Raw genomic sequence first — 13,471 nt, 5'->3', positions numbered from 1 at the left:
GGAAGCTTCAGAGCACACAGAGGTTTGCCGTTCCAGGTCTGGGGGGAGAAGGGTGGGAGGGGGCGGGGGGGAGGATTAGGGTAGGGTGTTGAGCGGGTCGAGGGGGTCCACCAACTGGCAAGGAGGGAGAGTGGGACAATCCCGTATGGAATGTCGCAGGTGAGCAGTGTGCCTGAAGATATGTGGAAACACAGTGGGGGAAGGATAAGGTCAGGGTGGATACTAGCTTCTTTTAGAATAATGGGGGTCCCGTCCAGGCTGGGGCCATGAAAGGCACCCCCGCCTTGGATGGGTACTGGGGTCAGAACTATTGCTTTGTTTGTCTGTCTGTTTTTGGTTCACCTGTGGCTACTGCCCAGGTTCAGCATGTTCTGGATATATTTGCTTTGCTCTGTTATGTCCTGAAAGGGTGGGTAGGACAAAGGGTTGTTCCTGGGTATCTCCTTATGATTGTATATAAACAGGTGATAGTAAAGTAGGAAATGAAAGACTTGCCCAAATCGTTCTAATAGGAACGTAGTCTGTGTACCCCTATGTGGTTGCGAGGTATGTGGTACATGCCTTCGGTAGGGTCACCCATGCCAGACAGATAAAAACCGTTTGACCAGATTTAATACATTCTTGGGCAGGATGAAGTTGAAAGTCTTCTGGCAGTCATCCTAGGAGAAGGACAACTCTAATCCCAAACCCGGGCAGATGTAGCTCGCTTAGCCCCGTAAGGCCATCCATCTAATAAAACCTACGTCCTGAGGACCTCACTGCCACCGTCCAAGCTCGCTCGGCCCTGGCAGATGAACCTCAGGATTAAAGGGTGGGTTCAGTTCCGCACATACTGCATCTCACCTAAAAATCCATTGCGCAGGCTTGAAGGCTTTACCCACATGCAAAAAGTCCTGTAACAACGGGCGAGGGTCCAAACGGTAGGTGCAAGTGCACTGGAAGCCGCAGACCCCACCCTGCATGCAGGCGGATCAGGATATTGGTCATTTGAGACTGACCACAGATGACAGTCCTTTTCAAGGACAGCACTGCTTGCTCCACTCGGAGAGGGGCCTAGAGAAGGTGGCCTAGACAAAGCTCATCTCCACTTTCACCCGGTTGGTTAACCACAGACCGACGGGCATCTTCTTCCAATGCGGTTGCACAAAGATCAAAAGACAAAGGCATGCACCTGCCTCCAAAGGTGTACCCAAATTAACTCTAGCATGTTGGAACATCAGAACCATGCTTGATTCTGCGGATAGCGGATGTCCTGAGTGTCGGTCTGCTCTAATTGCCCATGAGCTGGCTCGTCTCAACATCGACATTGCCGCTCTCAGTGAAGTTCGCCTTCACGAGGAAGGAAGCCTCAGAGAAGATGGTGCTGCTTACACACTCTTTTGGTCAGGTAAGCCCAGAACCGAAAAACATCTCTCGGGTGTCGGCTTCATGATCAAAATCTCTATTCTTTCCAAACTCGAAAATCTGCCGACAGGTCGCTGTGATCGCATTTTCTCCCTACACCTTCCACTACACAACAACCAACACGTCATCCTCTTTAGTATATATGCCCCAACTCTCCAAGCTGACCCTGCCGAAAAAGATAAATTCTAAAGTGACCTGCGCCTCCTTACCCAAAAGGTACCTGCAGATGATAAGATCATCATCCTTGGTGATTTCAACGCCAGAGTAAGTAAGAATTTTGAAGCCTGGAAAGAAGTATTAGGCAAGCATGGTGTTGGAAACTGCAACGATAATGGTTGACTTTTGCTAGAATTCTGTGCAGAGCAACAGCTCACCATCACTAACACTATCTTTCAGCAGAAAGATAGTCTGAAGACAACCTGGATGCACCCCCGTTCTAAGCATTGGCACCTCAATGATTATGTCTTGGTGCGACTGAGAGATGTCCGCGATGTCCTCCATACCCGCGTGATGCCCAGCGCAGAATGCCAAACAGACCATCAGCTTGTGCGCTGTAAACTCAATTTCAATCTCAAATTCAAACCTAAAAGGGGTAACATCCCAAGGAGAAGACTCCAAGTTAACAATCTCCAATCAGCCACAGTGAGAGAGATTCCAGGCTTACCTTCAAACTAGGCTCGAAAACCATTCCACAGTTTCTGCAGATTACTCTCCTGAAAAAATTTGGCACCATATTAAAAACAGCATCCTGCAATCCTCTGAAGAATCCTTAGGGTTCTCCCTCAAGAAGAACAAGGACTGGTTTGATGAAAACAATCAAGAAATCCAGGATTTGTTGAGGAAGAAGAGAACCACCCACCAAGCACACCTTGCACTGCCACCCTGTCACACAAGAAAAACAGCCTTTCGTCTTGCATGCAGCAAGCTCCAACAGAAACTCCGTGACATCCAGAACAAGTGGTGGATCGATCTAGCTGTAAAAACTCAATTATGTGCAATACGGGTGATCACAAAGGATTCTATGAGGCCCTGAAAACAGCATATGGGCCTACCTACCAGGTACAAAGCCTACTCAGTGAAGATGGTCAAATGCTTCTGACAGATAAAACCTCCATTTTGAATCGATGGTCTGAACACTTTCAGACTCTCTTCAGTACCTACCATGTAGTCCAAGACTCAGCAATTCAGTCCATCACGCAACAACCGGTAAAGTATGAATTAGATACTGCCCCCACTTTAGGAGAAACTCTCAAGGCCATACAGCAGGTGAAAATCAGCAAGGCAGCTGGGGTTGATGGAATTCCATCAAGTCTGGAAACATGGGGGCCTTGCACTCCATACCAAATTTCACAAGTTTGTGGTGTGCTGTTGGCAACTGGGCAAACTCCCATCAGACCTTCGTGATGCAGTCATTGTCACTTTGTATAAGAAGAAAGGAATTAAATCTGATTGCTCAAATTACCGTGGTATTACTCTGCTCTCCATTGCTGGCAAAATCCTGGCAAGAATACTCTTGAACAGACTAATACCCGCTATAGCAGAAGGAATTCTACCTGAAAGCCAATGTGGTTTCAGAGCCAATAGAAGTACCACAGACATGGTATTTGTCCTCAGTCAACTGCAAGAGAAGTGTAGGGAACAGAACAAAGGTCTCTATGTAACCTTCGTCGACCTCACCAAGGCTTTCGATACTGTGAGCAGAAAAGGTCTGTGGCAGATTTTGGAACAGATTTAGGTTGTCCCCCTAAATTCCTTAAAATGATCATCTCACTCCATGAGGATCAGCATGGCCAAGTCAGATATGGCAATGGACTTTCTGAGTCCTTTCTAATAAAGAATGGTGTGAAACAAGGCTGCGTTCTCGCTCCAACCCTATTCACAGTCTTTTTCAGCATGATGCTCCAAAGGGCCACGGCAGACCTCGAGGATCAGGACGGTATCTACATTCGATACCGTACTGATGGAAGCCTTTTCAACCTAAGGCAACTGAAGGCCCACACCAAGACCTTAAACCATCTTGTCTGGGAGCTGCCCTATGCTGATGACACTGCCCTTGTTGCCCACACAGAAGCAGCTCTGCAGCGTTTAACATCCTGCTTTGCAGATGCTGCTGAGCTCTTTGGGTTGGAAGTCAGCTTAAAGAAGACAGAAGTCCTCTACCAACCTGCACCTCAGGAAGCCTTCCATCATCCCCATTGGCCAATCAGAGCTCAAATCAGTCCAGCAGTTTAATTACCTAGGTAGCCTCATCTCCTCAGATGGTAAGATTGATGGGGAGGTAGACAACAGGTTAGCAAAGGCATATAGTGCTTTTGGAAAACTCCATAAAAGAGTATGGCGTAATAAACACTTGAAGTAAAGCACCAAGATCAGTGTTTACAAAGCCATAGTGTTGTCTACTCTCTTATACGGTTCTGAATCATGGGTCGTCTACCGCCACCACCTGCGACTCCTAGAATGCTTCCATCAACGCTGTCTCCGTACAATCCTAAACATCCACTGGTCAGATTATGTGACCAATACATCTGTTTTAGAACAAGCAGCAGTCACAAGTATTGAAGCCATGTTGCTGAGAACACAGCTGCCTTGGGCAGGGCACGTCTCAAGGATGAAGGACCACCGCCTCCCTAAGATCTTGCTCTATGGTGAACTTGCCTCCATCTGCCACAAGAGAGTAGCCCTGAAGAAAAGATACAAGGACTCCGTGAAACAACATCTCAGCCTTGGCCATATTGATCATCATAACTGGTCTACTCTGGCCTCAAACCGTGAGGCCTGGAGACACACCATCTTCAACGCTGCTGTTTCCTTTGAGAACGCACGCAGGATCACTCTTGAGGAGAAAAGACAGTGCAGAAAGAATTGTATCCTGCTAAATACACCACCTAAGGAGTCTTTCTGCTGTGCCTTTTGCAACCAGATATGTCTATCTCATATCGGCCTCATAAGTCACCAGCGTACCTGTATTAAACGTGGATAGTGCCTTCCTAAATCTTCGTTCGTGAAGCCTAGCCATGAAAATGTTTCCACAGAATTGCTGTGGAAAACAGACCCCAGGCTTCTGATGTTATAATCTCCAAAATGCTACTGTGTTCTTGAAAAAATTACCTTGTGACAATTTCATATATGTCTATATATGTGAACCTTTCCCTGTAAAAACTTATCTGACTGCTGAGTAAGCCTGATTTGATCTCTGGTGCTCCAGTTCTGCAATGCCATATGTCTGTAAAGGAGAAGTAGTATTTCTCCTGTGAAACCTGGGAAAGAACTTTGAGGTTAAGCCACATCTCCAATTGTTTGTTCAGGTGGTTTGATGCTAGCTGCCATGTACTTTTTTGACATTCGCCTGAAAAGTTCTGGCTTCTAGACAAAAAATAAAAATGCAGTTTTATTGACTAATAAGAAACATAAAGAATAAAATTATTTTCTTAATTATACCATTAAAAATCCAGAATAAATTCACTGAAGCTAGTACAGTTAATTTGGATATCTCCCAAATGTAAGTAAGAACGCAGTCCTCACCTCATTCCTTAGAAATTCTTCTGCTTTAACAGGCATTCACCATGATAGGAAAAAATCCTTATACATCTTCGAATGACCACATAAAAATCAACACTCTTTCTTGTTTGTGTGTTCATAGTGTAAATCAGTTCCCACTTTGTTATTAAAGAATACTTTTCCAACAATGCAGTGTAAAAGAGAGACCAAGGAGATTACTTTTGCAAAAAGAATGAATTATATTCTTCTTTCCCCCATTCTATTCCATCTTTGTCTTGACATTAATCCAACACCTTCCACAGAGTAACTTATTCACAATTTAGAAAGCAAAAAAACCCACCAAATTCAGCATTCTTTTTCTTTTATTTTCAGCTTCTTTTGGTAAATTTCTATTTTATCTAGCACTAGAAACATTCTGCTACGTTTCAATATACTGTCATTTTTTTTCAAAATATAAAACTCAACTTGCAGAATTCAACATCTATAATCAATATGGTACCACTGATATAGCAAAAATATTTTATAAATTATAACAATATCAAAATTAATAGAATTGTAGCATCATAGAATAATTTTGATTTGCAGGGACGTGTAGTAATTATCTGGTTTCATCACCTTCTCACAGTAGGGTTATCCTAAATTTAGATGAACTTACTCAAGACCTTTTCCAGGAGAGGTTTAAATATGTGCAAAGATTGAGATTTCACAAGTTCTCTTGGCAGCCCGGCCCAAGGCTATCACCTTCATTGTGAAGATCTTTTCTGTGTGTTTGACTGGAATTTCTCTTGCTGTAGGTTGTGACTATTGCATTCTGATCTGAAGACCTGGCTCCATCTTCACCATAATTTCTTATGTTAGTTGATGAAGGCAGCTTGATACCTTTAGTTTACTCTTCTCGGATCTACATTTACTCAAGTCCCTTAGCTTCTTCTTTTATGTTTTGTGCTTCAGCTTCCTAACTATCTTGGTTGCCCTTCTTTGGACTCTCCAGTTTTTCACTGTTTTTCCTGTATTTGGATGCAGTACTTCTGATGTGGTCCAATAAGTATTGAACGGAAGGGAATAATTATTTCTCTCTGATATTTGGTTTCTGTGGATAACCTTTCCTCATGTTGTAACTAGCTTCTGGAATGCTGGCCTGTAGCTTGGAAGTTTGGGACATATTTCTGGTTATGTGAAACTGAAATTTTTCCATTTATTCCAAAATGACTAAGGTAATTTAACAAGAGATAAAGGATTTCCTCTTGAAATGATAAAGCCAAAATATATTTTGATATGTCAGCAGGTGATGAACTTTGAGATTATGACAGGTTCCATCAAAATCAGTGTCAGACTGTTTTTGATGTTCTGTTTATGTTGGATATTTCCTAGTCAGTGGTATATGCTTTTTGCTTTCAAGCTTCAAGGAAACTTTTCTGTAATTAAAATTATTAAGATGGTCATATCTTAATAATATATTAAGATATGTTCTCATATTAATATATATTAACATATATTCTCATGTACAGCCATATTATTACAGACTTCTATGAAGCTCATTCTTTTGCCCAAGTGTAGTCATCAACATGGCTAGGCTTCGCGAAGATTTGGGAGAGGCTCTATCCACATTTGTTACAAGCATGCTGGTGGCTAATAAGGCCAATACCAGATAGACATATCCGGTTGCAAAACGCACAGCAGAAGGACTCCTTAGGTTGTATATTCTGCAGGACAAGGTTCTTTCTGCGCTGTCTTTTCTCCTCAAGAGTGATCCTGTGTGTGTTCTCAAAGGCATCAGCAGCGTTATAGATGATGTGTCTCCAGGCCTCCCGGTTTGAGGCCAGAGTTGACCAGTTATGATGATCAATATGGCCAAGGCTGAGATGTTGTTTCAGGGAGTCCTTGTATCTTTTCTTCAGGGCTACTCTCTTGTGGCAGATGGAGGCAAGTTCACCATAGAGCAAGATCTTAGGGAGGCGGTGGTCCTTCATCCTTGAGACGTGCCCTGCCCAAGGCAGCTGTGTTCTCAGCAACATGGCCTCAATACTTGTGACTGCTGCTTGTCATTATATATGATTTGCAAAATAAAAATGAGAATTTCTTTCCACACTGATTCAGGAAGTAGGAGAAGTTGGAAGGTTACAGTTTTTCACAGCACTTTGACCAGACATCCTTAACTTACAGTTGCATTCTGAGGTAGCAGGACTAAGGGAGCAGAATCCTCTTTTCTCCCAAAGACTAGTTCTTTTCTGTAATGTACTCACAATGCTATATTATTAATACATATTTTTAAGAGCATAGTCAGACATTCATCTTGGTCATCTGTGCTATCTAACTAAAAGTAGAACTTCTATAATTTTTATACTTAAATCTTCATAACTAAGACTTTTGGAAAATAGTAGTGCTCACTTCTTTAATCAATGGGAACTTAGGACAAAAGAGATCATCTGGTTTACCATTTAAAATTATCTACAGAGGGTTAATATAAGGAAATATGAAGTTTTTCTGGAAGATTGCCAGTATGCAATAGCCTGGCCTAGCTTTGATTCTGGTGAAAAAAATTTATTTTAATTTCAAACTGATTTAATTTTGAATCTAGAACCAGCCTTTCAATCATTAAATAATTTGAAATTGTTATGGATATTGCATCACTGGCATACTCTTAATCTTTCAGAAAGAGTTTTTTTACTCTAATGTCATCAACACATACTTTGCGGTTCTGAGTTCCAGGAGCTAATTTTCCCATTTCTGACAGCAATCCTGCCAGCCACTTCCCAAACCCAAAAGAAGGAACTAATAGGCATTTCAAATATTAGCATGTTGTTCCTTATTTACTCTCCAAACACGGATCTTTTATTCTGAATTCTCTATCATGTTTTCATAATTAGTGTAATTTCAAAGTGAACAGATATGTTTTTCTGGAAATTTCCAAAATATTTCCAATGTAGGCTTTCTAGGCTTCTCTAATGTAATCCTTTTTAACTTCAACTAAACGTCACTTCAATTATTTCCTTCCTGTTGGTTTCAACATACTAAATATTTGAAAGAAAAAAAAAGTGATGAGGTGGTCCTCTCTCATAAGGAAACTTATTGTTTGGGCAGTGGAATGTTTTTTCAATATCTCTTGCTTTTATCACCTATAATGCTTCATTAATTATTAAATTGTACTCACTGTCTAAATTAGAAACAATCTAAAATATTTAAAACACTGGTGTGTTATTAAAATATTTAGCAGGCAAAGTGGCAAGCAAGCTGCTCACCAAAACAGACACTGAACAACTCTAGTTTTCCTCAGTCTGAGGAAAAATATAGAATAATAGGTGACTTTCTTTCAGAATAACTAGCCCTGTGTGGCTACCACTCCCAGTATATATCACATTTCAAAAGCTCCAGTTACTTGTTTAGCTCAAATATGGAGGATTTCTGTCTGCTTCCACCTTTCCTTTCTTTTGGATGTTTCTAAAGAATCAGATAAGATACAGGTCTAGTTCTATATTTGTGTTTGTGAAAGTTCTTTATTGAGTCTAGGAACTATAGCAATTGTGATCTGCAGCAAGGAGCTCAATATAGAGAATAGTGACTAGTTTGAGCTGTAAAAAAACAGCTGGATAATAGGATATACAAGGAATAAGTAAAGTAAGGACTCTCTAATTTGACTTATGGACAATCCTGAAAACTGAACTTTCATCAGATTTTGGTAGTATGAGGGGAAAAAAGAGGACTTGGAGCTAAAGCACAAAATAAGTGTCTTCATCTTGTGTTTCTGATTCATTAATGGCGACTATATACAGCTAATTTGATTAAAGTCTACTTACATAAATTTGGGGGTTTATTTTTGTTTTTTTCAAATTCAGCTTTGCTTTTTTTTTAATTTAATGTGTATGGAGTAGAAATGTGGGTATTTTTTGTAAAGAGAGATGGAGCTTTTAGAACCTGCTGTGTTCACAGAGTATCTTTTGTGCAAAGGGTGGAGAAAGTGAAAAAATCATCTTTGAATATTCAATCCTACTCCATTTTGCAGCAACTTGAAAACTGTTCATAGAACACTACAATATCATGTTTCCCTTGTCTTTACCAGACCTCCATCTGAGAAAGAAAGGTTGGTTACAAAAATACAGAGAAACATTGGCCTACTTATAGCTGTAGGCATCAGTAGCTCATGGAAGGTCACGCTGAGAGTAAGTTAAATCATAGAGTAAGTTAAATCCCCACAGTTACAGCATTGACCTGCAAGCTGAATCACTTCAGTTCTGGGTCCTCATCCGATTAAGCTTAAAGTTCTTTTTTTCCCCCCACATTGGAACACATGCAGTGAAAACATGGCAAAAAACCTCCAACAAATATCAAGTACCCAGCTATGCAATAGCCTTCTGAAATGAAAAGAATTTGGTTCAAAACCATTCACTGGTGCAGGTTTCAAACCTTCCTTGATTTCCAGAAAACTGTCTTTGCCACTTACTGAATAGGCCATCAGAGGAATACGTCATCCAGTGACCAAGATGGAACTTGTGCCTACCTTTCTCCCAAGTCTAACTTTCGAAAGAGAACAAAATCTTTTTACATGCAGATGCTGAATTAAACATTTTGTCATTTTTTCAATAAGAATTTTTCACCAGATTTCTGAAAAATTCAGAGCCAACTCACTTTTTGGTGAATAAATCGTTTGCCAAATAAAATTCGCTTAGGTGCATTAGAAAGCACAGCTCAGAACTGATGTAATTCATAGAATCACAGAATATGCTGAGTTGGAGGGGACCTACAAGGATCATCCAGTCCAACTCTTAGCCCTGCACGGGACCACCCCCAAGAGTCACACCATGTGCCTGAGAGCATCATCCAAATGCTTTTTGAACTCTGTCAGGCTTGGTGCTGTGATCACTTCCTTGGGGAGCCTCTTCCGGTGCCCAAACACCCTCTGGGTGAAGAACTTCTCTCTGATACCCAACCTAAACATCCCCTGACACAACTTCAGGCTATTCCCTCTGGTCCCATCAGAGGACGAAAGAGAAGAGACCAGTGCCTGCCCAGGTTTGCATGGACTGCTTGAGAATACTACATGAATATGTATCTAACTAGGAAATGGGGGATGGTAATAAAATGCTGTCTCACAAGCAGTTTTATATTTTGCCAGAAAGTAGTGCTGAGTGCAAGTTTAGAAATACCTAAAGGGACTGTATACACACTTTATACATAAAATATGTGCTAAGTGTAATGTGCAGAACAGATTATTTGGTGATAACTCCCCCTCGCAAGGAAGTTGTAGACTGCAATGAGATCTCCCCTCAGTCTCCTCTTCTCCAGGCTGAATAGATAAGTGACCTCAGCCACTCCTCATACAGCTTTCCCTCAAGGCCCTTCACTGTCTTCCTGGCCTCCTTTGAGCACTTTCTAAGAGCTTAATATCCTTCTTACATTTTGGTGCCCAAAACTGCACACAATATTCAAGATGAGGCCGCCCCAGTGCAGTGCAGTGCGGAGTAGAACATCGTCCCTCAACCTGCTGGTGACGCTGTGCCTGATGCCCCCCAGGACAAGGTTGGCCCTCCTGGCTGCCAGGGCACTGCTGACTCATATTCAGCTTGCCACTGACTAGGACGCCCAGGTCCCTTTCCACAGTACTGCTTTCCAGCATCTCATTCCCCATCTCAGATGCAGAATCCATCACTTGCCATTGTTGAACTTCATCTGGTTGGTGATTCCCCAGTCCTCTAATTGGTCAAGGTCTCTCTGCAGGGCCTCCCTGCCTTTGAGGGAGTCAACAGCTCCTCCCAGTTTTGTATTATCTACAAGCTTGCTTAATATCCCTTTAAGAGCACTGGGCCCAAGGTGGAGCCCTGTGGAACCCCACTAGTGACAGGTCACCAGTCTGATGTTACCCCATTCACTGTTACCCTCTGTGCTTGACCCATGAGCCAATTGCTCACCCAGCACATGATGTGTTTATCCAGCTGTATGCTGGATATAAGCAGAATATAAGCAGACTTATATTCAATTTCTCCAACGTAAATTTGATGCTGTAACTTCATGTTATGGCATTACCCAAAATGTGAGTGTCTTACAAGGAGCAATTCTGTTTTTCCATGGATTCAAATTAGTTCTTTAGCTACTTTTTAACCAAAAGAATTTGTCCTTCGTAAATCATAATTCACTGTTCACAAACAAAAAAGAAAAAGTGGATTTCTGCACAACATATGTAGTTATCTCACTTGTAATGAACACGATAAGAATTCTCACTAAAAAGAAAAATAAAAGCCCACTTCTCTAAACCCTCCAAGCCGCCACTTTTGATAAAAAGTCAAAAGTATATACAATGAAAGAATTTCAACATAGACATAGGAAAGATACTGAACTCTTCTTTCTTCCTGTTTGTATACAGAAAATAACATATATATGCAGGTCACTATGCCAAAAATCTTCAATATTTTTTAAAATGAAGTGGAAAAATTTGCAGCAAAAAAAAATTTGTTAAGCTGCTCCAATTTTTGTGTTCACATGAAAGAGTTTCTATTTGGCTGTAATCTACTCGAAATATTTAATTAAATACTTTCCTGGAGAGAGCAGGGAGGATATAGTAGCTATGTTCCTATTATCTGGTGATAATAAAAATTTTAAAATTTATTTGTCTATCTTCCAGTTTATATAAAAATATACCAATTTTACATCTTGAGACAGCAATGAAGAGAGTCAAAGTAGAGTAATATTACTGTTCTTTATGGAAATACCTTATTCTCAACACTCCTATTTTTCTTAGATGACTGTACAATATGACTGAATCAAGATTAAGGCTCTTTTCCCATAAAAATACATGTATTTACTTAATTTTGTACCCTCAGAATGATTTCTTTAAACTTCTTTTGCAGAAATTCCAAGGTATCTCAAAAACACTAAGGACAAGCCAGAAGCTGGCAAAAGCAAACAAAGGACATAGAAGACCAGCGCATCTGCTGACAATTTATGACAAGTCAGGCAGAAGACATTAAGTGATTTACAAAAATATAGCAAAAACTGATGCAATTCAGCAGTGGAAGAAGCATAATACAAGAGAAACACAAGAGAAAATTACTCATGAGATTTAGAAGGAGCAATTGTTCAGTAAATATTTCTTTTCTGCTTTCAGAAAAAATAGCAGATTGATATATCATAGCAAAATTATTTTAATATATGTTTGAGTTTTGAGTTTCTTAATAACATTTATTTAAAAACTTGACAAAGCCCAAGAATTTTAAAAAGTTAGAATATTATAACACCCAAAAAGTTATAACTGGCTGAATTATGGAATTAGACAGGGTGATTTCATATACATCGCTATTAATTTTTATAGAAATTGTAGCTCAGCGGGAAACATTTAGAATTTGTAGATAGGGAAGACTGATTGAGCAAAAGCTGTACAAGATTACTGAAAGTGTTAGGTAGATGGTTTGGTAACCGAGACCTTGATTTTCTTAGCAGCTTGCAGTAGCAAAAATTATTTAATGTTCCATAAAACCTATACATAAAAAATCAAAAAACAGGTTTCTCAGAAACATAGATGTTCTGCTTTTTCTTCCTATGTGTGCTCCATCAGCTTAATAATTCAGGATTTTGTTTGTTTACCATTGATATTGATTCAGAGCAAATGTGTGGGAATATTGATATTGAATACAAAGAGTAAAGAATAAGACCTGTTAATTAATTAATAAGAATGGCTGTAGTGTTTCAGAAAGAGGCCTGTCAGCCATGTATTTTCTTCAGTGGTCACTAGATCAAAACCAAAAAGAGCAACCAGCAAAAAGCTGGCAGCAAAGTAATCAAAAAAGTCGCAGGCAGACACCTAAGAAAGCATGAGAAATATGTTGCATGTTCCCTTACTACTCTTCTAATCATGCAATATGATACTTTATAAAAATCGCCTTGTTAAAAACCTAACTCTTGGCAATACTGGTAATGTATTGAGCAATAGACTTCTGTGTGATGTTTGAATTGGCTCCACAGTGTGATGGGGGAGGGAAAAAAAGAGCACTCACAAAATCAATGCAATCACAAAATACAATAACCCCCTTATTAAAGGGATTGAAATTTGGATAACCATAAGCCACAAAATGTAACCCATAAATGAAGACTCATCTTCCTATTGGGGTTGCTTCTAGTTCAGACATTCAGAAATCTGTCCTCACCCCATTGATCTTCAATACCTTTGTAAATGAGCTGGAATAAAATATGGAAGTATTGCTTGTAAAATGTGAAGATAATACAAAAACTGGTGGAGAGAGAAGTTACAGTGGTCATAAGTCAGTTATGAAACAGGCAGATCTGATTCATATAGTGAAGTTGTCTCATTTGATCAACATGAGAACGTTGCCAAACTCAAGGTCAGACAATGTACAAAGAAAAAATGTAGGCTGTGATTACTAAATGAGAGATAGTATCATACAGTGCATTACTGTAGCAAGTCAACAATGTTAACAGGATCCCAGTTTGGAGGCAAGAAACTGGAATGGTTTATTGGATTCACAACTTCATATTTAAAGGGTTCAGGGTTTACATATTTAACAGGGGGTTCACATATTCCTGGTATTGAAATTGGGGACTTTCCAGAGATGAGGTAAAGGGG

This window comes from Lepidothrix coronata, unplaced genomic scaffold (genome assembly GCF_001604755.1).
Source record: "Lepidothrix coronata isolate B3197 unplaced genomic scaffold, Lepidothrix_coronata-1.0 Scaffold14, whole genome shotgun sequence".
Classification (NCBI taxonomy): domain Eukaryota; kingdom Metazoa; phylum Chordata; class Aves; order Passeriformes; family Pipridae; genus Lepidothrix; species Lepidothrix coronata.
This window is presented reverse-complemented; position numbering follows the sequence as displayed.